General features: G+C 43.5%; 1 protein-coding gene and 1 long non-coding RNA gene across 9 annotated transcripts in view; one reads left to right on the top strand and one right to left on the bottom strand.

Annotated features, from left to right (window-relative positions):
• FAM83H (family with sequence similarity 83 member H) overlaps nucleotides 1–5,380 on the bottom strand; it is a 23,951-nt gene extending 18,571 nt beyond the window's left edge. The window contains exon 1 of the mRNA XM_026115335.2: nucleotides 5,262–5,380. The gene's annotated coding sequence lies outside the window, so the exon portion shown is untranslated. The remainder of the gene's footprint in view (nucleotides 1–5,261) is intronic.
• On the top strand, nucleotides 5,292–26,365 carry LOC112992347 (uncharacterized). 8 transcript variants are annotated; one of them, XR_010388077.1, is made up of 6 exons: nucleotides 5,323–5,386; nucleotides 17,360–17,421; nucleotides 18,306–18,391; nucleotides 20,632–20,743; nucleotides 22,174–22,315; nucleotides 26,100–26,365. It is a non-coding gene; the product is annotated as an uncharacterized LOC112992347 (long non-coding RNA). The 8 variants fall into 8 exon arrangements; XR_003261500.2 differs by lacking the exon at nucleotides 17,360–17,421 and having other exon boundaries at nucleotides 5,318–5,386; XR_010388080.1 differs by lacking the exons at nucleotides 5,323–5,386; nucleotides 17,360–17,421 and adding an exon at nucleotides 16,783–16,918.

Below are 26,365 nucleotides of genomic sequence, written 5' to 3'. Positions count from 1 at the left end.
ACTTCTTCTAGAGGGCTGTTACAATTATTTGTCATTTCATGCAGTTCTCTGCTATCCTAAACAATCATTTCACAAAATCGGGCTCATAAATTTGTAAGTAGCAAAAGCACCAGTCATAAATCAGAATCTTATCATATTAGGAAATGGACAACTAAAACTACAAAATTTAGTACCTCCCCAGGAAATCTGTCCTCTAGGTATAATATAAGGGACAACAGACAGATATAGACAGGGCTGTATAAAGAAACAAGCGTTCAGTACGTTAGCTTCTTAGAAGTTATTTGTTAGCGTGTTAATACGGGACGGCTGTTTCTGTTCAGGAGGAAGCTGAAGAAGAAGAAGACGACGACAGGCTTCGTAGCTGTTTATGAGCAACTCCTCCCATGCTTAGGGGCAGCGGATGAAGAGAGAGCACGAAGGAGCTTGTTGAAAACTCAGCAAGTAGGAGGTGAAGGCTGATACACTGGGCTGATGAGAAGCAAGACACAGTGAAGGTCTCCCTCACCCGTCTGCGTGGGCCTTCCCGAAGAGACTGCGTTGGTTGCTACTCTGCCAGTGCACCTCTGTACAAGGACGCTAACTCAGTCACCCCTCTACTCAGCCCAAATACATTGGCAGGGGAGAAATAGGAGAGAAAAGAGCATGAAGCTACCACTGTGCAATTACCAAGAGCTTTTTTTGAGCGGGGAGTCTCCTAGGGAAAATTCCCTTTGGCTTGGCTTGAGGCCTGGTTCTGCTCGCATTGATGTAACTGGGAGTGACTTCATTTGGTTTGATATTTATCTCAAGCATTCAGTTTTGTGACTGGCAAAAGCTATCGAACCAAAGAATGTTCCTCTCTTAATAATAAAAAAGTAAGACGTGATGTGATCACAGACTACAAATATCTGTGCACAGAAAAATCTTCAGTCATAAGGAATTTTTTTATCTAGGTGGAGCACAGCAAAGTAACTGACAGATGAAGCCAGATGTAAAAATTCTCCCTCTGTCTCTAGACTAACAATAAGAGCAGATATTGGAGTAAATTGTGGCCCTGCTGGATTGTGCATCATTTGCTGCCTTTCCATATTATGGTCCATTTCAATGGAGCTTAACTGTTTTCTTCAGAAAGTGACATGAAATCCTAGTCTGAGCTATGCTGACTGGATGATTGCCACGATCCCTCAAAGCCTCATAGATTAAAAAAAAAAAATTGGACCTGCATTTCTCTGAATTCTCCTCTGTCCCAGGTGTGAATCAAGTGTGATCCTTCTTCAAGTTGATGGACTATATTTTTCTGGTCTGAGCAAAAGGAAAACTAGCTCAGTGATTCCTTTTTCTCTCATCTGCTGCTGCCTGATGTCAGCCCTGCAGCTGTTTCAGCACCTCGGGCTGGCTCTATCCTCCTGCCCGACCCGACTCCGGTGCTTGTCGTTACGTGTTCTGCCGGCACAGCGAGTTCCCAGCCTGCCTCTCTCAGCTGATCACTTCCCCGCTGGACCTGCTCCTCTGCTTCGGGACACTCCCAAGCGCTGAGGCCTTCGCAGCGCTGCGTGCACCAGCAGAAGGAATCGCCTGAGAGGCAGCAATGCTTGTACAAGCCCCCTGGAAAGGGATGGTCAGATACGATCCCTGCCTGAGACCCCGTGCTCATATGCAAGTATATGCACAATTTGCTGGACTTCTTAAACATCGAGTCTTTTCATTGCCCTGGATACAAGCAAGAAGAGAAGGGCAGCAGACAGAAGAATTAATTTAGCCGGCTGTACTCCACACACAGCCACGAAACCCCTCTGTGCCAGGGGTGTTGGGGGGGGCTGCCAAACCCAAAGTGATTTGACAGTCAGAGAAGCAGAAAAAGGTATATCCTGGAGAAAAGCAGTGATTTCCAGTCTGTGGTCCAGCAGGCAGGAGTGAGTGGGCCACAGATGGGCCACACAGCCATGTTAAACAGCGTCCCTTACGTCTCTTTATGGTGGGCTGTGAAGAATTTTCAGGTTTCCAAAATTTCTGGAATCACCAAAGTTTGGAAACCAATGATTTAAAAAATCACATTTGATGAAACAGAATAGTTGGTATGAGAACAGCTTGCTAATATCCTGGAAGTGTCAACTTTAGGAGACGACGGTAATGCTGAAGGTAAAACTACTTGGACAGACATGGCGATGATAAGAGGAAAAACGTGGGATGGAAAATGTGGGCTGCGCTCAAGAAAATGCTGTACGAGGGTTTAAGGTGGCTTTTTAACTCTGCTTTGTGTGATAGAGAGCCTGCCAGTGCTTTCTAACCCTGCTGCAGCTGGCTGAATAACCTGTATTAACTGTGACAGCTACGCTCATCTTTTCCAGGAGCTACTCCTACATGTGGCAGCTTTCTCTATTAAGGATTTAACTGCAACTGGCAAAAGATCTCTCAATTTAAGGCCTCTTACTTGCCAGTCTCACAGCCATGTGTATGCAGCACCTTTAGCTCACACGCAGACCCCAGAACTTGCTGAGTAGCCACAACACCTTGCCATGGAGAGTCTACAGGAGCTATGGCAAAGGAGGCTGGGCCGCACTGGAGACGCCAGTGCCTTCCTATTAGGTGCTTTTCTAGGTAAGGCTCAGACATGTTCCCCAAAACAGTCTAGTGAAATGCGGGTGCTGTTCTGAATTAGGCTCTTCCTCAGCTGCAACTGCGTCTGCTAAGTCCTCACAGCCGTCATTTTAAAAAAGGATATATCTGCCTGCTGTAGTCTAGGAGTTTCATTCTGTCTGAAGTCATGGTCATCAGATGAGAAATTGCTTGAATTCATTTAATCAGTTCAATCACTGAGCATCCACAGATGACAATTTTATCTCCCATATTATGTGCATTTGCCAGCTCACCCTGCGGACTGGCATAATAAACTCTTCCATGGTCCAAGGTGAGTAGCGAATGTACTGAATGCTACAGGCACGCAGCAGAGCAGAACTGGGAGCCTAGTCAGCACATCAGAACCGCTACTGGACTCCCACTCACCTCTGCTTTTTAGTCAGTGCAAAGGATCCCGCAAAGTATCCTTTGCTGGACAATCAGGAAATTAGCTGGACATTCAGAATGTCCAGGATCTTCCTACAGGCCAGAGGAAGAGAAAAGTAGCAGAAAAATTACATGTTGTAATTTTCCTTGTGAAGTGGTTGTTGAGACAGCATGTCAGTCTTAACTGTCTTATGCAATAAGGAGTATGCAGTGGCATGTGTAAATCCAGGATGCAGACAGCCACTGGGGCAAAACCTGATGTTTACAGCTAGTTACCTTCTGCACACTGAGGCAAACTGAAAACCAGGAAAATTAGATGCTGCATGCAAAAGCGGCCTCTACAGAAAGCGGGTTATCTACAGAGATAGCAATGCTCATGCAAAGCTTACCCTATTTCAATCAATCCCCTTCACTGGATCTATATCTACTAAAGAGCAGATATAAGGAAGTCCATAACAGAACTGCAAGAAAAAGTCCACCACAGTTTGCAGAAGGAGATTCCCCACCGCATGCTGCCCTTGGCCTTTTACCCCACCTCTCCTCCCCAATCAGACTGTAGAAATCCACTCATGAAACTCCTTCATTAGGGCTACGGTAATTCTGCCAAATGGGGTCTGTCAAACAGTTCAGAACTGTTCCATTTACCCATAAAATACAAAGAAGTCCAATTCTGCAAGATTTTGAGGTGGATTTTAGTTGCTTAGAAAGTTGTGACTGCATGAAAAATGAGGTATAGAACACAGGTGCCTCTGTCCTGAGCCATGACACTGCCCTGGCACAACCATTCCAGATGTGGTGTGTGACATTTTCACTTTTCCCTTTGACATGCAGTTTTCCCTACAACCATACAGTGATTGTAACTTTTTTTTCTCCATTGAATATCACCATTTCCCCTGCCAGGTGACAGCAAATACAGCTCTTACCCTCTCAAATACAACTGTCTAAAGCCCCTCAGACAAAGGGGAGCAAACAAGGAAAAAAAAACCACAAAAAACCTTTCTTTCCCCACACTGAAGCCCTTCTGTAGACCTGTAACATGGTGAAGGCATGCTATGGTTTTTCTGTCTGCTTGCTATTTTACTCCTTGTCCAAAGAATACACATATTATTGTAAGCTGTGCAAAGGAGTCCGGGGCCACCAGTGTTTTGCACTGTATTTGTCACTACTGTGCTTTGGGGCTAGTTTGTTGTTTAGAATTGTTACTCATTTATCTTTGGCATCTATTGCAGCTGAGCGTACTGCAACTTTCACGAATTAAATGTTTTCAGCAGAAGAGTGTCACTGTAGGTACTGCCATTCCTCTCCAAGCACCTCCTCCCCTTCTAACTGTTTTAGAAAATTGAGAACCTCGGTCCTCAGGCCAGACAAAAGTCACATCGAACTCCGTTGACCTTAATCAGTCTGGAGTGCCAGGAACACAAGACCTTCCCCTTCCTCTCTGTGCACCCACTGAACCTAAGCTCTGTCAGGCAGGCTCGTATCTGTGGAAAAAAGCTGGTGAGTCTATGCGCGTGAGCCTGTGCATGCATGTGTCCCTACGCGTGTGCCTGTGCCTGTGCATGTACGTGCACGTATGTGTGTGTCGCTGCTTGCAGGCCGTGTCAGCAGGTAGCTACACACCCATGCGTGCGGAGCCAGCTCAAAGCAAGCAAAGGCGCAGTGGCCTCAGAGCTGTTTCTGGTCTCCTTGCCTGCCTCACGCCGTGGCCTTTCCAGACCTGCCGCCAGTGAAATCCTCTTTGTCCCGATCTCCTGAGCGGACGTCTCATCCCTACAGCGGTTCTTACTCAAGGAGAAGGCCAGCTTGGGCTCTGACTTGGAAAACAGAGCCAGGCTGCCTGATCCCCTCCCAAGGACAGGGATAAGCTAGGAAATATCCACTCCTTGGGCCTTTTTCCAAAGGGGATGGGACACAGGCTTGGTGGAGTGTTCGCTGAGCGACTCTGCTCAGGCTACCTGCGGACTGACGGGTTTCTTCCCTCACCAGACGCGATGCCTGTGCCGTCTCTGCTGCGACAGCCACCCTCCGCCCCTGCCTCTGCCCTCTCCTCCTGGGACTCCCTGTCGCACCAGGGCAGCCATGGTGTGGCTGGCCGCTCCTGCTGCTGGGGCCTGTCCCCCTTGCAGCAGCCTCTCTGCCCCGGGCTGCGTGCAGCGTCCCTGCCCCAGATCCCCAGCGCCCAGCCCTGCCGAGAGGGGCAGGACGGGGCCTCCCCGGCCCCCGCCTGCCGCCCCCCGCGGCCGCTCACGTACCCCAGGAGGGGCCTGCACGTCTCCTACCTTCCCGGGTGAGCCAGGGCAGGTGGTGGGGCGCGCTCCGGCTCTCCGCTCCCCTGGACGTGCCTGCAGCCTGATTCACAGGCACCTCCGAGCCAGCGAGAGCCAAGCTCCACCCAGGGCAGAGGGTGAGTAAGAGCGAGAGAAAGGCAAACTCCGGAGAGTTGTTCCCTCCCCAGGATCGCAGGGCAGCGAAAGATAAGGGCTGCGCATTCCTGAGCCGCAGGCTGCCTCTCCCTGCCCGTCCGCCCCGAGCCTGTCGGACCAGCTCGGGCCCGGCTCGCGGGGCAGGCCGGGGAGCGCCGCCTCGGCACCCCGACGGGCACAGGCCCCGCCGCCAGGGCCCAGGTGCAGCGCGGCCCGGCAGCCGCCCTGGGAGGAGGGCTGGGCTCGGCGGTGACCCTGGGGTCTGCCCGGGGAGGCCGTGCTGCTCTGCCTGCGGCTGGGCCTGGCTAACCGGGCACGGCCCCGTGGCAGCAGGCCCGTCTGGGGGTGTAGGGCCATGGCCTCCCTCTTGCTTCGCCAAAGGGCACCGGAGGGTGCGGTACCACCAGTCCCGCCATCTCCCTGCTCCCCTCCCGTCGACCGTCACGCACAGCCTGGCCTCACTGACAGCGCGGCAGCCGGGCCGGCGCTGCGGCCTGCCCGGGCGAGGAGGGAGCGGGGCCTGGCCCCGCGCCGAAGAGGGCAGAGAAGGGTTAAGCGAGATTCCCCGCAGCCCCGGGCGTGGCAGCGCCTGCGATTCCACCTTTCATGTTCTATCTTATTCAGGCTGGCGGTGCTGCCGGTGCCGCTGGGGCGGTGCCCGGACGGCGGCAGGGCGCGGCGGGGGGCGGCTCCGCGGCGGCGGCGGTGACTCAGGCCTGGGCAGCCCGGTTGTGGAGGGCCCGGGCACCGCGGCGCAGGGCGGGCCGACGTGGGCGCCATGTTGCGGGCTGCCGCCTGCCGGGCCGCGGCGGCCCTGCCTGCCTCGGCCTCATCCTGCCGGTGACGCCCGGCTGCCTGCAGCTGGGAGCACATGGACAGCCAGGAAGGACCCTACAGCCGGAGGGCGCGGAGGAAGGCGTCCGGGCGTCTGGGTGGCTGAGGGAAAGGCACCACGGAAAGGCCAGACGCACGCGTGGTAGCATAAGCGCGTAGTGAAGGCGTATATACACACACAACAGCTAGGGCATGGCCACACATCACGCAATCTGCATTCCCAAGTAGCGCTTCCTACCACAGATTCAAGTTCCTGTATGATAATTTAACATATGTATTATAAAATGTTGTTTAAATTAAGGTGCCAACGTGGGGGTTCCTCAGAATGTGGAAAATACCAGATGAAGGTTGTCCGAGGATCATGAATCTGTTGTCTCTCTTTTCTACCCAAATGTATATGCATCATGTAACAGCTTTCAATTATATATTTGTGGAGTATTTTCTCTGTAAGAACTTGTTTCACTAAGTGCAAAGGATGGAAAGTACCAGCTGAGGAGGTAACCAGTCGATACATTGCTTTTAATCGTCCTTTACTGTGTTGCCCTGGGCATTATTCAACACATGCTGTTTAAACACCACACTGAATAGAGTTATTAACTTCCATGTAGGTGTTGCCATGCTGTTCATCAGAACACTACTGGAATGCTTCGCAAATATTAATTAACTTCCCAGTACTCAATTAGGCTGTGATGGTGTGATTATCCTTATTTTGAAGGAAAGGAATTGGAGCAGGAATATTAAATTTAAAATGGCCCCCACACTTTCAAGATTTCAGTAACCACATCTTTTAGAGTCTCTAGCAGGTGGGGATATAAGAAATGCAGACTGGATGGCCATCTATACGGACAGACCATCTTAATTCCATCATTGCCTAATCTTTCAGTGATTTCAGCTTCAAGTATCTGCTTTCCAGTAGCACATTATTGCGTGACTAATTCTCTACTGTGTCTTGTTCTTTCCTCTTCCTCTCCTCATGGCTATAATTGCGTATGTCCCAGAATATTTTCTTTGATTGAGCTTTTATGTTCTGTTCTTGTTTACAATGTGGAGGTTGCTAACCTTGTTAGAAAAGGCAAGATCAAAGAAGTGTGTTTTGAACTATAAGTAGGTATAAGCAAATCTGTGCTTTTATAGGTTCTGTTGTGCCACTGGGATGGTTATGATAGTCTCTATCACAACCTGGAATATCAGGTGATTTCTGTATGTTCTGTGCGCACACCTTGAAGATAAGAAACACAACTTAGAATTTGGTGTTTATCCAAAGAGAAGACGGCACAAACAGTACTTGGCTAGTTTGGTGTTCTTGTGGTTAACATGTCACATTCTGTGAAGTTAGTCTCTAAGGCCTGATTGGTTCATGCAGTTGTTCAAAAACCTGACTAATTCTGGTCAAGTCATCATCCACTGGGATGGGATGGAAGCCTCTAGATAATCAAACACAGGAGAAGTATTAGTAATTGTTGCTTCCACCTTCTGTCTAGTTCCTTCTTGTGTTTGAGTTTTGCCAGGAGCTCCTTGTTCATCCATGCAGTTCTCCTCCTCCCTTTTTTTGACTTTCTGCTCATTGGATGGACCATTCTTGAGCTTGGAGGAGATGATCCTTGAATACTATCTAGCTCTCTTGGACCCCACTTCCTTCTAGGGCCCTATCCCATGGGATTCTTCCAAGAAGGTCCCCAAAGAGGCCAAAGTTTGCTCTTCTCAAGTCCAGGGTTGTAATCCTACTTTTTGCCCTGCTTCCTCCTCACAGGATCCTGAACTCCACCATCTCATGGTCACTGCAGCCAAGGCTGCCCCCAGCCTTCACCTCTCCAACCAGCCCTTCCTTGTTTGTTAGTACAAGGTCCAGCAGTGCACCTCTCCTCTTTGGCTCCCCCTTCACCTATGTCAGAAAGCTATCATCAGTGCTCTCCAGGAACCTCCTGGATTGCTTGTGCCTTGCTGTGTTGTTCCTCCAGCAGACAGCAGCGTGGTTAAAGTCCATGATGAGAACCAGGGCCTGCGATTGTGAGGCTACTTCCAGGTGTCTGTAGAAGGCCTCATCTACTTCTTCTTCCTGATCAGGTGGCTGTAGCAAACACCCACAGCAGTGTCACCCAGGTTAGTCTAACCCTTAATCCTTACCATAAGAGCGTGTAGCCATCCATGGCAGCGTTCCAGTCATGTGAGCTATCCGGTCACGTCTCCGTAATTGCAATGAGATCGTAGCCCTGTGACTGCACAGAGATCTCCAATTCTTCCTGTTTATTCCTCATGCTGCATGCATTTGTGTACAGCCATTTCAAAGAGGTATTCAAGCATGATGATTTCCCAGAAGTGGTGCAAGAGGTTTCCCCATAGTCTTGTCTTGTAGGCACTTCCTTGCCTGCATCAAATGCTTGAGGTATCCCCACTTGAGCCCTGTTTTGCTGACTGCATGCTCTCTATAACTCTCCCCTTCCCATCTTTCCTAGCTTGAAGCCCTCCTTACCAGGTTGGCCAGCCTGTTGGCAAAGGCACGTGTGCCCTATTTAGTGAGGTGGACCCCATCTCTCCCAGTCAGTTGTCAATCTTCAAACAGGGTCCCATGGTCATAGAAACCAAGACCCTGTTGCCGACACCAGCTGTGCAGCCAGTTGTTTACTTGCAGTATCCGTCTACTCCTCCTCCCATCCCTCCCCCTCACTGGCAGGATCGAGGAGAAAACGACCTGGGCCCCCACACCCCTGACCACCGTCCCCAGAGCTCTGTGATCTCGTTTGATACCTTCCAAGTTGCCCTTGGCAGTATCTCTGGTTTTCATTTACCTAACATCACAACCTTCATCTGAATGTTGATTCAGTTTAAATTAAATGCAAAGACAAATAAAAACAGGCCTGTGTAAGATGCTCACTTAAAAAAAAAGGAGAAATCTTGACAAATTAAGAGACAGTGCAATTAGTCAGATTCAGGATTTCAAGGACTTGAACATGGAAGGAACCTGGAATTTCTTTAAGACAAAATTGCTAAAGCTGTTGTTTAGCACTGGCAGCAGAGAACTGAACTTAATTCAAATGAAGATTTTTTTTTTATGATCAGACATAGAATAAAATCTCCTTTACTTAGCAAAACAAAATTGAAAATTGTGTCTCTTTTCACTGATTCTAAGATTATTCAGCGAAGAAGTTGTTTGTTATCTTCTGCGTGACTGCTTAAGCCCAGCCATTATTACCACCATCTGTTTTCCAGTCTGTGTCTGAGAAGTTAAGTATTTTCACAATTCCCAATGGCATTTTTCTCTCTTAATACCTCCCAGTAATGTACATATGGATATAAACCTTTTGATGCTCTTTGCAGACTCCCAGTAGACTCCCTTTTATTATCTTTTCTCAGTCTTCTCTGAAGAGTGTATCTATTTTACCCATTATTTTGTTTCTTTACATTATACGCTTGCGTGTCCAATTGCTGACCTATGATCTTTACCTTTATTTCTGTTCCCTAAGCAGAAAGTAGCTTTCAGAGGCATCTTCCAGTGATGATTACAGTTATGTTTTTTTGTCACTCTTATAATGCCGACTTTCATGTTTAAAGTTTGGCCTTTGACTACTTTTCGTGCTTCTTGGAACTTCAGGATGACTAAACAGACAACTGCACACCTGGGTTTGGGATACTCATCTTCTTATTTGGTTTTACGGTACTTCAGAGCAGAACGGAAGGCTTCAGGTCTGCAGGACAGCCTCTGCATGGATTTCTTCTGCTTTGTTCGGTCATTGTTTCTCCTTTGTGTTGATCTGCTGCAGGTACTGTGGAGATGCACACACAGTGGGGAAGGAAGGAAATGTTGAAGGCTAACACTGGTGGCTAAGGCAGATATATAGTGGTGATGATTCACCAGCCCCTTGACTTCTCTCCCTGTGGACAGAACACTTCTGTTCTCTAACAGAATGTAGAATTTGGTTATATGGCTGGAATGCTGCCATGGACGGCTACATGCTCTTATGGTAAGGATTAAGGGTTAGACTAACCTGGGTGACACTGCTGTGGGTGTTTGCTACAGGCCACCTGAGATCAGGAAGAAGAAGTAGATGAGGCCTTCTACAGACACCTGGAAGTAGCCTCACGATCACAGGTCCTGGTTCTCATCATGGACTTTAACCACTCTGCTATCTGCTGGAGGATTTGATTATATTTATTATATGACTTTGAGATTGAGTCAAGATCATGTATCTTTCCTCTTGTCAGGGAATAGGTGTTTACATGGGCAAGTCATCCCATGCTCCTTTTACTGTCTGTGAAGGCCTAGTCAATGCAGTCAATGGAGTCTAGGATGCAATTCAAACCTTCAAAAATAGAAAAATGAACTCCACCTAAACCCCACTGAGTACACATGGAGCCAAACCAGCTATCTCAGATACAGTCACCTGAATTTAGGTGGGATAAATCCCGCTCCTAATCTGAAGATGAGATTCAGGATGAGTTGAACCAAATATGACTGTAAGAAAGGCAAATTTGCAATATGGGTTTGGGGCTTTTCCCTCTATGATCTCGCAATACGAATGCTGAACTTCCCCAGAACATCCAATCTAGAATGTTTCACAATCATTTTCGATAAGGTTTCAGTGTATGGCTTTACAAACCTTTTATTCTGTAAAGAGGAATGATTTGTAATTGAGCTTAAAATGATCTGTAAATGAATGTAAAATCCACATGAACTTTGGTTCTAGTTTCTATCAGCAAGCAAGGTACCATTTGAAGTATTCTTTTTAGACATGATATTTGAGGAAAACCTCAGTGTCATCTGCCTTCATAGAGCTTATGGTCAGAAGGGACTGTATCACCCTTCTGCTTCAACCTCCTAAATAATAACATCTATAGAATTTAATCTAGTCACTTCTATACTGAGTCTGGTAACCTTTATTTGACTAAAATGTTCCTCAGCAATGCAACTAAAATAATCACCTTACAATCTTCTCTTCAATAATTGAAATAAACTGAACTTTTAAAAATCTCTCATTGTTTGTTTCCCCCCATCTATTAAACTATATTTGTAGTTCATTTCTGCCCTGTTCCAGCTTTTCAAAACTAACTTAAAAATGGGAATACCAAACTGTCCACATACCTTTAGTATCAGGCTCACTATTGCTGTATACATAAATATATCACCAGAATTATTCTGCTATTCCAAGTTTTATAAACTTTATCTGAGTAGGTTTGACATTTTCTGAGCCAGTTCCCTTGGACTGTTAAGTGAAAATTATCGAGAACTGCTCATTTTAAGAAGGGCATTCCTAACAGAGGTGATCTTATTGCTGATGGTCTAAAAAGTCCTTTATCATCACACTATGGCATGATGGTATCACTTGCATCCTTCCAATTAATAATTAATAATAATGTTTTGCTGCTTTCTTGTTCTGAAGGTTGAGAATGCTTACTTTTATTTTTTCCAAGCGAACATTGATTATTTTTAAAGAATCCTCAGCCATTGCATTCATTTGTAAATTATGTTTGCTTTTTTACTAATTATAATGTATATATGCATTGTCGTTCTGGATTAATTTAGCAATACATCCAGATAATTACTACTTGTGACTAATGTCTTGACCTGGGCTCTTTTAAGCTAACTGCCTTCAAACAAAGAGCCAGTAGTAAAGAGACATTTGCTGCTCCACATTGCTTATAATGTGGATTAATGACATGACGCGACAGGAGGATAAAACAAAGAGGTAATCAGAACGGAGTGAGCGTAATTTCAGATGGTAGCAGTTGTCACAGCTGTTAAAACAGAGGTTTCAACATTGGAAGAGTAAGCAGCAAATGGCACTAACAGTGAACCACCTTGAGAAGAGGGGCAGGCCCTTCCGCATTCTGCTTACACCGGTCCTAGGAAAGCTTGCTACTCGATTAATCCTAGAGATTTTTTTTTCCCGGGGCTGTATTGCAGCTTGGTGATATATTGTGCAAGATGAGGAACCCAAGGCATAGCACAAATACGCATGTGTGCGATCAGTAATGGGTATGGCTGGTTGCTGCTAGCTCTCTGAGACGTGGGGTGAATGAAAATAGAACAGGTATCTGCACCTTGGGTTACAGTGGTCTTGGGTCAGCTTGAAACAGAGGTACTCACACACCTAAGGCAGAACTCAGGAATTAATCTCTTTTCCACTCTTCAGACAGGACTTTGGTGATATTTCTCTTACTGTTTAGGTGTGAAATTTTTCCTCCAGTTAGATCTTGTGAATACATACTGTATCAGTCTCTTCAGTTATTGAGTGAGGCCTACAGTGCTGCAGCCTATTTAATGTCTGAATGACTTTCTTACCACTTGTATCAATAAACGTATGAATAAATGGCTGCAAAATGTGCTGTAATAGATAATTTTTTTCTCTGCATACAATTACATACGCCAAGTCTAGGCCCAACTGTTAAGTTGTTCTTCCCTGGCTGAGGAGATGATGTCTCCTTTTGCCCTGCTAGCATTATACAAAGAGAGCACGTGACTAAGGTAAGGGTGTTTTTTGAATTGTATTGGTTTCTTCAGTGCTCAGAATGCTACTGAAGGAACAACTAACTTACACTGCTTTGAGATGAATGATCATCTTTCATTTATAAAGCTACTCTGCACAAAGCTTTAGCCATTAACTCCTTTTGATTTTTGAACTTTCAACTTTTTAGCTTTATAATATATATAGTAAACTTATTCATAAACAATTTTTCTGGATGCAGAAGCATTGCCATTTTTCAGCACGGATGATGCACACCACTCCTTCAAAACTGGCCTCCAGTTTACACCAACTGCTTCTTACATTAATTTCAGCCACAGTGGTTGTTTTGACACTAGCAAGGATCTTCTATTTCATTTTCTTCACTACAGCATTTTTGTCTATCTATAAATAGTGTATTACACCTTTTGAGCACTTGGTAAGTCCCCTGTTCTTGTATGTCTTGTGAAAGAAAATATATTCCACTGAGATATTGCTGATGATGATCTTTGAGCCTGTATCAGTGACTTTTTAAAGTTTCCCCTTCTCAGAATCTCTGCTGCCATGCTCTTTTGAGCAAGCAACACAACACACAAAGTTGTCGATTGGGAGCATGCTAGAGTTTTTCTGGGAATTTAGTTTTTGGCAATATCCTGAACAGAAGTACTATTAAAGATCACAGTAGTTTTTAGGAGAGTATTGTACAAATTTGTGTTTTGAGGTGACACAAGACTGGCACATGGATCTTAAAAGTTTGTGCTTGTTTGGCAAGGTGAGCCCCTTTTCCTCATTGCTTAGGAACAGTAAGGCTTCATATCTGCAAAGAAATATATATGCATAGTTGATTGCACACAAATTCACCAGCATGAGTTAAGTAACAGCAGTAGTGGCAGATGCACAAACAAAAGCAATGCAGTCATTTTGGTGACTATATGAAGTTATTTCTTTTGTAAAATTAACATCCTATATACATATATATTCTACTTTTATGCAAATGAGCCATATAATTAAAGAGTCCATGAAGTCACAAAACTTCCATTTTGGGTTGTACTGGTTATTGCTGCAGCACATAGACTTATCAGGGATGGGGAAGACACTGAAAAGAAGTTAGAATTTGAATAGGTGGGATACCAACATTATGCAGAAAACCCGGACCAGAATAATTGGTGGAAGAGACAGAAAGAATGTATTCCAGAACTTGAGCGAGCTGCTTAAAGTATGAATTCTCCATGAAAAATGTTACTGGATTCCTTCAGGTGGTCCGTGCTAATAAAGATACTCTGTGCTGTTGTGTTACTGTATCTTGAACTCCTCTATGTACTTCATCTTGAACTTCAATTGGATTTTTTTATTTCCAACTCTTGTACCTCTACAACTGCCACTTCACTTTAACTCTTGTTAAACAAGCTTTTCTTTTTGAGCTTTTTTAAATTTGGAATTGTTTCCTGATCCACTTCACATAATGGCTTCACAGACTAGTGCATTGGCACAACTGGGAGGAAAGAAGCATATTATAACATGGGAATGCATGTCCTAGGCTGTATCGTCCTCAGTCCAATTCTAGTTTTTTTGTTGGCATGACATGTAGACAAGCCTTGCCAAAATACATGAGAAAGACATCAACACCTGCCTCCAAAGTGTCAGTGTTCATCCTTCTCCTTTGGAAATCACAACAAACTGGAGGAAAATGACAGCCTGTGCCTGGCAGGACTTCTGCCTCTGGCTGATCAAGGTGAGGTCTGTAATCAGGAATCCAGCTGTTCAGAACCATTCTCATCAGTGATTTATTCAGTCTGGATTGCATCATGAAGCTGGCCTGACAGGAGCCTGTCTTTTATCATGTCCTCACTCCTTTGGTATGTCTTTCAGGCTTCAGGGGCCTAGCAGGAGCTCTCTCATTATTTCTTCCACTGCCTGTCTCGATAGAAAACTGCAAATTAAAAGGGAAGCAAAACTGAAAAGGCATTAATTTTTTCATAGCACTGTTGGCATTAACTTATCCAACTGTTTCAATCCAACTGTTTCACTTCTCTTTTTTCTCTTTAATTGAATTATCATGTTCTTTTTTGAGGGTATTATTTGTGCCGTTGTTCACACCAGCAGAGATTAGTGTTTGTTCTTTGGAATGGCAATTGCTGCTGGTCTTCTACAGCAATATGCAGGGCAGTGGGATGTTTCTAGCCGTGGGGAATTTACACTTCCCAGAAAAGAACAGAAGAGAATCTGGAAAGAAGGAAAGTTTGGAGATTGCCGGTGTTGTTAAAGGGTAGGATGGAATATGCCCTGCTGTTTTCTTATTTTGAACTGAGAAGATCTTTCTTTTCTGAAACACTGGCTAAAGAAAGGTAACCTGCAGGAGTGACTTGTGTTTTGCCCTGACAAAGTTCATTCACTGTGAGGTTTGCGTCTCTAGCTGGTGCAGGGTCCCACCACTCTGCATGTTGCATCAAGCTTGGCTGCCTCCCTGCAAATCTTTTTCATTTTTCTAAAACTATTTACCCATATCACTGTCTGAGATAAAATTTGAACCTCACAAATCTCATCATTTTATAAATGGAGAGTGGAGACAATGCAATAATTCTCAGATTGGAATGACATTTTCATAAAAAAAACAACATGCGGAGAGACACAGGAATAGAGGGGACTAAACATAAGCAACCCATGTTTATCTCCGGGCCCTGAGTGCACTTGTGGGCCTTAATGGCCCTGATCAACCTCTTCTGGGGCCTCCACCCAAACCCGCTGCCCATGGGCCCAGGACCCCCATTTCAGCCCAGCCCTGGGCCTTCAGTCCTGCCTGAGCTCCATCATAGGCGTACTAGTCTCCGGCTTAGCCACAGCCATGCCCATGCCTGGCTATGGACCCCATTGATCTGGACCCCAGCCATGAACTGAGTTCCCAGCTTGACCACAGACCTGCCGTATCACTATGGACCTGCCCAGCAATCACTGGACTGTGCCTAACCCTCATCACCACCACTGGACCTGACCCTCGCCATCGGATTGACTTCCTGGCTTGGCCTCACATCTGTCTTGTCACTACAGACTTGTCTGGTGATCTGGGATCTGCACTGACCCTGGCTGCCACCATCCCTGGGCCTGCCCTGCTCGCACCGTTCGGGCCCCGTGCGACCGAGTCCTGGCTGGGGAGGCCCCTGCCCTGCTGCCCGTACTGTCCCACCCAGCTCCTGGCCCTCCGTCCTGAGGGAGCAGCTGGCCTCATTGCTCCCTGAGCGTATACAAGGAACAGAAGTAAAATATCTACCCCAAAGAAGTCATAAGCAAAGACAAGCTGAGGTGGCCTGGGATGTATAGTAACTCATCTTGCTTGTTCTTTGAGTTGCTTATGTTTTTATGCTGTTACTTTAGCATTTCAGATCCCCTGGACTATGTTATAATGGAAGAAATGGTGAATGTTTCTTTTGGCTTAAAGTCTGTGACATCCTTTCTGCCTCTTCTGTTTTTGATCTGTTCTAGACACTTAATTTGTATATGTTAGATTATCTGGGTTAAGTGCAACTTTGCTTTCTTGCTTCTACTTATCTGGCCTGAAGCTGTCTAACAAGATCTTCCAGTTTTTATCCCAACTCCATATCAAGAAGTCATAACGACAACTGGCACTCAGCACTGCACTTATTTTCTGTGCAGTGAACCCTAACACATGCTCTGTGTATCCCTGAAGAATTCATTGGTCTCCAGCCTCTTGACTTCTCAGCCTTGCTTTGCTGTCAATATTGCAAGGGTCTCTTGAGGAGTTTGCCTGCTTCATTCCCATCCTAATTCTTCTTGGCAATTTTTCATTGTAAAGAACTTCTTTTTTTCAGGTGTGACTGTAGAGAAATCCAGCATGATTATAACAAGCAGTATTGACATCTGAAGGAAGAATGGGTGTGGAAACATGAACTTAGCTTTAGTCCTGTGTAGTTTCACTATTATGCTTGCAGCTTTGTTTTTTAATTTGGAAACTGCCTTAAATTAACATACTAGATGGAGAGTAAGAGAGTAAGAATCATCACCATCAATTCTTCTGTATAGCAGTATTCTTCGGGTACCAGAAGGCTTTCTTTTTTTTTTCTTTTCTTTTTTTTTTTGTCTTTCCCTACCACAGTGTCTAGCTAGTCTTTCCCTTTGGGGAAAGATATAGGAGGTGACTCAAGAGATGAAGGTTCCTGTCATCAGATAAACTGGCCCTAACCTGTGACTAGGAGGCTAATCCCCAGTGCGGATCAGGGGGTAATCAAGGTCAGTGTTTGTGGCTGAACAGCTAGTATCATCTGAATAAGAAAAAACACATCTGTTTGGCCTGGCCAGTTAAAGTCCTCCCACAGGAGGGAGGCAGGAGGATCGGTTCCCCAGTGCCCACAGCTCACCACTCCCCTTGACAGAGTCTTTACTGTCAGTTAGCAAAATTCTATTTTAATCTCTAATCCGGGCTTTATTTATACAAGCCAACATTAGGGTATGTAGAGAAGATGCACAGATTTTTTAACCTACAAGATATGTACTGAGCATCTCTCCTGTCTTGCATGAAAAGACCTGAGAAACTAAGCACCACCCTGCAGAGGATATGCATTTTAGAAGAATGTTGAAGCAATTAAATAACTGATAATCCAGCAAAACTGCATGTAAATAGCTCCTGTAGTTAATGAACTGTACCTTTTTATTGTCTTAAATGTCTGTCAGCTTCCAGCTGTGTGCCTCATTACGTCTGTTACAGAACGGTGTTACTAGAAATCTCATTGCATGTGAGCACTCATCTTATCTGATCTTATTAACTCCTTGTATCACAGCATGGCACTGCAAGCGCATGTGTTTTCTGTGGACTCCCCCGGGAATTTTCCAGTCAGTTTTCCAGAATGCAGTGCCTTTACTGCAGATGTGTCTTTGCACTCTGTAGATAGAAAACCTGCATTTAAGGTTTACTAAAACACATTTTGTTTTAACATACTGAAACTCTCAAGGGTTCAGACTGCTGAGCACAACAGTCCCGTCTTTGCAACCCTTCCTCCTCCCTCAATTTTTACTCCATTCAGAAATCTCATGAGTAATTTTAAAACCGCTGAGTGCAAATATTGCCTCAATCTGACCATAATTCCTCCCCGGACCGGGCCCCCCCGGGCCCCCCCGGGCCCCCCCAGGCCGCCGGCGCGGGCCGCGGGCCGAGCTCAGCACCCGCGGCGAAGACACGGCGGGGCGGGGTGGGGGGGGCGCCCCCCCCCCGCGTCACGTGATGGTCTCGCGCCGCAGCCGTTACGCGCGGCGGGCACTTCCGCGTCCTGGTTGCATAGCAACGGGGAGGTGGGGGGGGGGCGGTCCTGCCGCCGCGTTGCCGGGCGCTGTCGTGCGGTGCCGTGCGGCGCGCAGTCTGGTCCCTGGCAGTTGGTGCAGCCGCCTTAGCTGCAGACAACGTGGTTTTGCTTGACTCGCTCATTTACGGCCTTACCCAGCAGATGCACATAGGTGTAGTTGCCGTCCTCGCTGCGACTGCTCACGTTAGCAGAGCTTGAGCTCTGAAGAGCCCTTGAGCTGTGAGGTGTTTATGGGAGGTGTTACATGTAGCTCACAAAGAAAGGAGCATGTTGTCACTTCACAGCTGATAATAAAACTGTTGTCATGTGCTGTCTTTCAGGAAAATAAATGGCTGGAAAGCGTCAGAAAAGCTGCTGCTCCTAAAGCTGAAAACTAGCTTCAACAATGAAAAAACCTGGAGAAAGGGTAGGGTTAGTAGGGAGGTTTTCCTCGTGGAGTAAAATCGCATGCGGTAACTGGGGCATTGGACGGAATTTTGAGATTTTCCTGACAGGTGTCATGGTAACAGCACTGCGCGGTCTTAAGGCGCATGTCTTTTGCGCTTCACTGAATCTCATTAGCAGCATAGCTGAATACTTCTTAATATATTTCTCCCAGAATGTCTCTGTAAGGAAGAAAATGATTCCATCCCTGATTGCTAGAATACTTGCCAATGGGAAATGATTTGTCTGGAGTTTTGACCAGTAAATCTGTACTGGAGCAGAAACTTGAACTCAAGTTTCCTAAGTTACAGGCCCTTGCTTTAACTACTCTTCCATTGCTGGAGTTGAAATAAAAGAATGACTCTGTGTTATCCTTCCATTCCCACGAATGAAAGGAAGCTGAAAACTGAAACTGCTGGACATGATTAGCTGTGTGTCTGGTGTAAAAGTCTCTGTTTTCAGGTAGTATTAGGCTGCACTCTTGGGAGCGGACTATAGCAACGCTGGGTTGTCAGAGTCGTAGTGCAGGTGGTTGCATCTTCTGAGCTGAAGACTGCTTAGAACAACTGAGAGGGTGTTCAGTCAATGCAAGAAGACAATGCTAAGAATGCAAATGTTGTGCAATGCTTGAATAGGTAGGTTATGTATGAATATGCTTAAATACATAGGTTATCCACTTTCATCTGAGTCAGCAGTCTGTACTGTGGCCAGAAAGGTAATGTCTTGGTTTCTAGAGTGTAACTCGTGTCTGTGGGACTGCCTTCCTAAAGTACTTGTCCTCTGAGCTTTAATACTGGCTGTGGTCAGGGTCCCACTGCCAGTGATTTTTTTTTTTCTTTAAGCCTCTATTCAGGCGTACTGGATAAATTAAACCAATGGCTTCTTATCTGATTTATTTAAATTATTTATTTAAAGTGTTGAAAGTCTCTCTGACTTTTTTTTTTCCTGATATATAAAAAGCTAAATATTTCATTTGGTGGCTGTTTTGGGGGGTTTTTTTTTGGTTTTTTTTTTTCATTTCTGTAGATAAAAGATTGGTTATATATGCCATGACCTCTGAAGTGATGTAGGAAAGCCTTTTCTCAGATGTTTGGGTAATACATTTCACTGAAATGCTCACAGTTAAACTGGTTACTAGATTAGGGAATGGGAAGGAGTTTTTCTTAGGGCAGGGATGTTTGGAGCTTTTTACTTTCTTTAGGCTAGAGCAAGGCTTTCCCCCTAGGATTCTGTGATTGTATTTCATATAATTAATTCTTTCTGTCGCAAAGTACCAGGACATTGACAACGCTTTGGTTTTGTTCTCTGCTTGAAGCATCTGGTGGTTTAATATCAGGAGAATGCAACAGGTTCCAGGCTACTTTTTAAAAAGGTGAAGTATAAAGTGCGAAATACAAATTGCAAGGCTAAATTTTCATAGTTTTGTGCAGTTTGACTGGATTGTGTGGGAACACAAGTATGACTGGGACTGTAATCTGAGAGAGGCAGAACGGATCAGATATAGGACAGAAGTCCTCAAATACTATCAGATTTTTAGACTTTTACACCTTTTCACAGCTTGGAGGCAATTATGTGTCTGAATACTGTATGTCATTTTTGGTCATGCCAGCAGTCTGCCAAATTCTGTTACTCAGGCAAACTTCTATAAGATGCATTGTATTTTGAATAGAGGCACTATTTCATTTTTGTTCCTAGTGGACAATTAAAATTCAGCATGTTATGGAGAATGAGCAGAGTTATTATAAATATAAATGAAGGAAGGAGAGATATGAGAGGTAGTATGGAATTTTAGCAGCTCCTCTCTGTTACTACTTTGGTACTCCTCCATCAGTCCATTTTCTGCAACACAGTTGTTCTCTTTATATAAACAAGGCCAGATTGCTTTCAGGAAGGATGCTGAACAAAACCAAAACAGTCAAAAGAAACACTCATTGTATAACTAGCAAAAGAGGCATTGGGCGTCTTACAGTTAGAGGAGGAAAGGTCGGGGAGGAGGCTTTCTCTCTCCCTCTCTTGATTTCTGTACTTAATTTTTCTTCACTTTAACTGAATTTTGTATGCAAGATGAAATAAAAGGGTAAAATGAGACCAGTGTTCTACAGAAATTGTATATTGCAGTCCATACCACAGATTAAATTGTTGGATAAAGAGATGAAGTGATAGTTGCAAAGGGAGATGATGAAAACCGGTAATATAAGCCAGGCTGCTTTGTTCTCCACCTAGGGCCTCTTCTTTTGCTGGAACTGATGGGATTCGTGCTGAGTAATGGAAGATACTGAAAGATCGGAAAGATACTGAAAGATACTCACATGGAGAAGAGGAGGGAACTGATCAGGTTGTTTGAAGGAAAACCAGGAAACTCTCCTGGAGAAGAGGGGAATTCTCCAGAGCGGGGGTAACTGGGTCATACTACTTAAAGAAACAGGAGCCAGGACTACTAAAATATGATGAAGGGATTATTGTGCCAAATAAGAAAAAGCGAAGCAGTGATTTACAATGCTCTTAACAAAGTTCCATAATTGTAAGGGAAAAATCTTGATATTTGGAAAAGTACTAGAGTTGAGCAAGCAGCTTTAAGTAACGTGTTTTAACACTACACTGTAAAATTTCTTAACGTATATTTTATATTTGGACCTGTGATTTAATGTGACACTTCTTCCAAATTCTGGGATAGAAATTACTAAGAATTTGCTTGGGGATAGTAGGATTCTTAAAGTTTTCTATACGTCCAGTACTGTAATTCTACTTCCTAATCTCATTCCCATTAACTATCGTTCTTTTGTTCCATTGTCAACATCATGGTCCTTTTGAAAAGTGAGGTGAAGAGTTTATTTGTTGAATTACACTTTGCAATGTATATTAAGTTTGATTTTGGGGGACTTACCACTTTGTGCTTGCTCTTTTTTTGATCTTTGTTATGCATAGCTTTCTTTAAGCATTTTCTTTTTTAAGTTCTGCTAATTCCTAATATCCTTCTTGAGAAATAGTCATACATTTAGATTAACTTTATGCAAGTTTTATTCCTCGTTTGGGGTAATTTTAGCATTTTTGTTTTGAAGAAGAGGTTCTTCGATATTCAAATCAGCTGGACTGAAGAGCTCAGACAGAGAACCTAACTGATTTTCTTAGACCCTTATTTACAAACTCATTTTTATTTATTCTTTAATGTAATTTATACTGAATCATTCCATTCATAATAACTAGAATTTGGATATTAGGAATGATAGAGGTTTGTAGGCAGAGTTCCTATCATTTATTAGACAAACTAATAGAGAGGGTAATTCGAAAGATTTAAAGAGCTTTGAAATATTAACTGCACTTGAAGCCTCCCACCCAAAGTTAGGATGGAGGAGCTCAGTCCTTTGCCCTTGTGATTTGTTGTGTGGGTATCCCAAATTTAATGCCTATCTGACTGTGGTAGATATGGTATAGAGAGGAATGCTTTTCTTCTATTTTGAGGTGCAAATCTCCAGTTTCTCCCCTCTTTCTATCCCCTTTCTCTTTGCTTATTGCTGTGGTTTCCAATTTAGTATCACTTGGAAGCTAAAAACAAAGGTTTGCTAAATCAGAGCAGAGCTAACACCGCTAAACACTTGCAGGCTCTGTTAGATAATGTGGCACTTTAATCAATCATTTTCTGAGGCATGTTTAAAGCAAAATTAAAACGTTAGAAGAAATGTGACTGAAAGAGTGAATGAAATTAACACCACCTTAAAGCATTATTTTTAACTCTAATTTTTGTCTTTCTTTTCTCATTTGTGTAAGAGAGTGTGTGGCAATTTCCTAACGTGTCTGTGCAAAAATTCTGTGGTACGGCGTTCCTTTGAGAGGCGATGGAAGGAGCAGAGAAAGAGGAAAGTTATCATCCAGCCCTGTCCTGTTTCTCCCAAAATATGGTTCTATAGGGGTATGTTTTTTCCAACTGCTTTAGCCAAATAATGATTACCTTCTTTTACTGAAGTTTCTGCAAAATTAACATGATTTTACTTTCACATATATATGATGTGGATGAATTCATAGCACTTGGGAGTTGCTTAAATGAAGAGGCCAATATAGGCAAGATTCTAGGTAGGAAAATTTAATGGTTTCCTTGCTTGTGCCCTGGGAACATCGACATCCACTGAAGATCTAACAACGCTCCTTTGTGGGTTTTTTGTTTCCTAAACAAGCAAAATTAAATGCATGTGACTCTTGTAAATGTTTTCTTTGCTGAGAAATGGCCAAAGGCATGTTTGCTCGCTTCTGCCTGTCTTCTCAGAGAATGGAAAAATGGTTAAAGTGAAAAAACAATGCAAAGCTGTGCCTGACCACACTTGTTTGTGCTGGCCTCATGCAGGGACTCTGAAAAATCACCTCTCCGCTATACCAGGGAAAGAGTCCTTCTCAGCTAGATAGCATGGAGTGCGAGAATTGCTCATAAAAGGAAGCATTAAGGAGAAAAAAAGTGGCTAAGAGGCAGTAGGATCCAGAACTGTTGTTCTGGGGTTTGTGCTATGGAGGAAACTTATTACCAGAGTTTAAAAAAAAGTCTAGATCCGTTGCTCTATTATAACGTTGCTCTAAGAAACCTCAGTAGAAAAGCTTTGGCTACAATATCAAAGGAGCTTGTATATTTAATCTATTGAGGACAGATTGTGGTGATAGACACCATTTTCTTAATACAGCTTAAGAAATGACTTCTGACAGGAGAACTAGGACTGTTCCAGTGCCTAAGTCAGTAATTGGTGATACTTGTTGCTCTTAGAGCATTCACTGTCGCTAGGTAATGTACTACCTTCTGCCCTCCTTTCTGGACTCATACATCTTTTTTTCTTGAAGCTATAATATGTATATATGGCTTCAGTTTAAGACACAAATTTAAGTATGTCTCAACGTGAGTTAGGTGCCTCTTATTATATCCTAGGGCAGTTTACAATCAGTGAAGCCTAAAGATCAATTTTAGGTGTCTTAATCTTGAACTGAATCCCACTCAGACTTCTGTTAGTCTGGTGCCTAGCATATTTAGTCCCAGTTTTTGCTTATCCTTAGCCACTGTTTTAATAAATATGATGATTAAAATACAGCAAATATATTTTAAAATGATAATCACATCTATATAGTAGTGATTCTTGAATCACTGCAGCTACAAGAAGAGACAGTTTGTAGGATTAAAATCTTCTATTAAATTCACTGATATAGGTGAAAAAAACAGAGAAGCTCTTAAACAGAGGTTCATGAAGGACCACTTTGCCTAGGAATAGTGACCTTTTACAGTGTTTGTTTGGTTTTAGAATGAGGGAGATGGAACTATTTCTGCGCTAAGAGCCAAATTAACAGTGAACTGGACAGGAGTGAAGCCAAATGGATTAATTCAGCCTATCTGATAATACTGTAGAGAAAGAAGCTTTATTATATAGGTACTTACTGGTTCCAGATGATGTCAGGACTGTTCCCTTTTGGTAATTTGGTTAAACTCTCAGGAGGAGGACTTTTCCTTCTTTTTTTCACAAAGTCCGTATCTCTGGTGAGTCTCAGGTGTTGTTGGGTAGCCTGAGTTGGCGCTGGCCAGAGCCTCCAAAGCCATCACCCCTCCTCTGGGGACTGTGCCCTGCGGTGCCTGTTTTCATCACCATGTACTACTTGACTGGCTCTTTCGCCTCCATCGTGCATGAGGATCAGCCAACGCAGGGCATTTCAGGCTCCTTCCTGCGGACCTAAAAAGACCATACTATTCCTTTATGCTTACAGTTGAAACAGTCTCCAGTCCCTCAGTAATGAACTGTATGAAGAATGAACGTTTTATGTATCAGAGAGTTAGGGAAAAATATCCTAGGCATAGTGGATACGGTGATGAAGATCAGAGGGATTAAAGCCAAATTAATGGGAAGTGTAGGTTGGAAATGTACATCTAAAGGCAGAGCGGTGCAAAAGTTTTTGACTGTCATATATTTCCTTTGTACCAAACTTCCTAGTTTATCCTACTTCTCCAGAAATTCAAGTATTTCTTTACTTGTGTCAAGTATATTCCATCCTAGTGTTAAAACAGAATAATGATTTAGTTATCTGTCTTAAAATATTTATATTATATATAAACTATGATTGTAGGCTTGACTGTCATGGGGAGGAAATAGCCAAGATGGAACCATAAAATGGCTAAAAGTAATGCTGTTTTCATTCCTACAAACATTTTAGGGAAAAAAAAGTTACAAAAATGTGCAGGTTTTAAGGCCGGGGGGGGTCATTATTTAACACGAGCTGTGTAACACTCACGAAAGGAACTGACTTGATAATAGCTATAGAACTTGTACTTGAACTGCAGCAGGTCTTCAGAAAGATGCCTTTCCCTGGCTTAAGAACTTCAGTAAGGGATATCTACTTCCAGTGGTTAGGTATTCCACATGTTTTTTTTAATATTTTAGGGAAAAGTTCTTGTGTGAATTTTGAAGGTTCATGTTTTAGCCATTCAGTATATATTATGTCTTTTTCTGCCAGGCTAAAGTGATGCTTAATAGTAGCCATACCTTCCAGAAATAATCTGAAGATTTGACAATCTGTTTATGTGTTAACTTGCTCTTAAACCAGACTGGTCAAACTTCTTTAGTCACTTTCTGAGAAGGATAGTTACCACACTTTGTACTGTTCTTTTCTGAATTAGCTCTTTTTCTGTAAACCCTTCTAATTTTTTTGATATCTTTCTGAAGTGTTCTCCCTATAGGTACACACAGACAATGCATCAAAACATTATATATATAATTTTAGCTACAGCAGTATGCCTTTTAAGTGGTTATCTTTCATAACTATGAATGCAAAAAGTAACTGTATTGTTTCTCATCAGAAGGTTATTTGGAACAGTCTTTCAATATATGTATATATTTTTAAATTCAAGTCAGGTTGGTTGGCTCTAATAAGCAGCGTCATTAAATGATCCTTTCTGTGTATTGGCACAATATTTGCAAGGTCTGGAAGTTCTCCTATTTGAAAGTATTTTATAGTAATTTGTGTTGTTTGGGAATGTCGGAAATAGACAGTTGGACTTCTCTGGACTAAGTGTTTTATGCTGAGGCCTGAGACTTGAATTTGTCTGGCCAAGCTAAATTCCCACACTAAACTAAATCTTGACAGCTGGAGCAGGGCTTGGCCAAGGTAGGTGATGCACCATTTTTAAATCTGGAGCAAGTTGCATAGTTTTCTTTAACTCAGCCTCTGCTGAATTCCAGCCATTGAGCAATTCCTCCGTGATGGGACTCTCTGTATGTGGCAATTACTCTTTCTGTCATCTGAGGTCATTTTGAACCATATCTTTTAACTGTAAATTTTTTAAGTCCTTTGGAAAAGTTACTGTTATACATATAAGGTAGGAGAGGAAAAACCTTCAGAATATTTCCACTTGTGATCATGTAACCCTTCTGCTCATTAAAATGTTACTACCGTAGTCCATCCTTAAAACTGACAGATGTGTTCTTAAACGTGGATGTAAATTAGCATAAATTAAAATTGGAAATCATTGAATGGAAAACAAGAGGGTGTTTTTTCAGCGCCCTTCAGCAAACTTCCTACTGCTCCCATAGATACTTGTGTCTGTATTTCCATTCTTGATGCTTTTCAGTCTGCTATTTTTTCTTCTGCTGCTCTTCAGTAAATTGAGCTAATCAATTTTCCTGTAACTCTTCTTCATATGATTCTGTAAGCTCTTGAATATCTGTCTCTTTCAGTTCATCGAATCCAACAGTTTGTCCAGTGTTTACTACTCGAGTTACGTTACCAGCTTATTTCTCAAACCTTTCAAAAATCATGAGGATATTCCTTCCATAGTGCCTTCGAAACACCATTCATCGTCTTGCTACTTATTGAGTCTCATGCAGGAAGATGTTTTTCAAGGCATGCTGGAACTCTTCCAAAATTCACATGCTACTGATTTGTTTGGTTTGTCATTTCTTTCAAATGTGTTTGTCATAAATAAAACATTTTGAAAATCACA

The sequence above is a fragment of the Dromaius novaehollandiae genome, chromosome 2 (genome assembly GCF_036370855.1).
Source record: "Dromaius novaehollandiae isolate bDroNov1 chromosome 2, bDroNov1.hap1, whole genome shotgun sequence".
Classification (NCBI taxonomy): domain Eukaryota; kingdom Metazoa; phylum Chordata; class Aves; order Casuariiformes; family Dromaiidae; genus Dromaius; species Dromaius novaehollandiae.
This window is presented reverse-complemented; position numbering and strand designations above follow the sequence as displayed.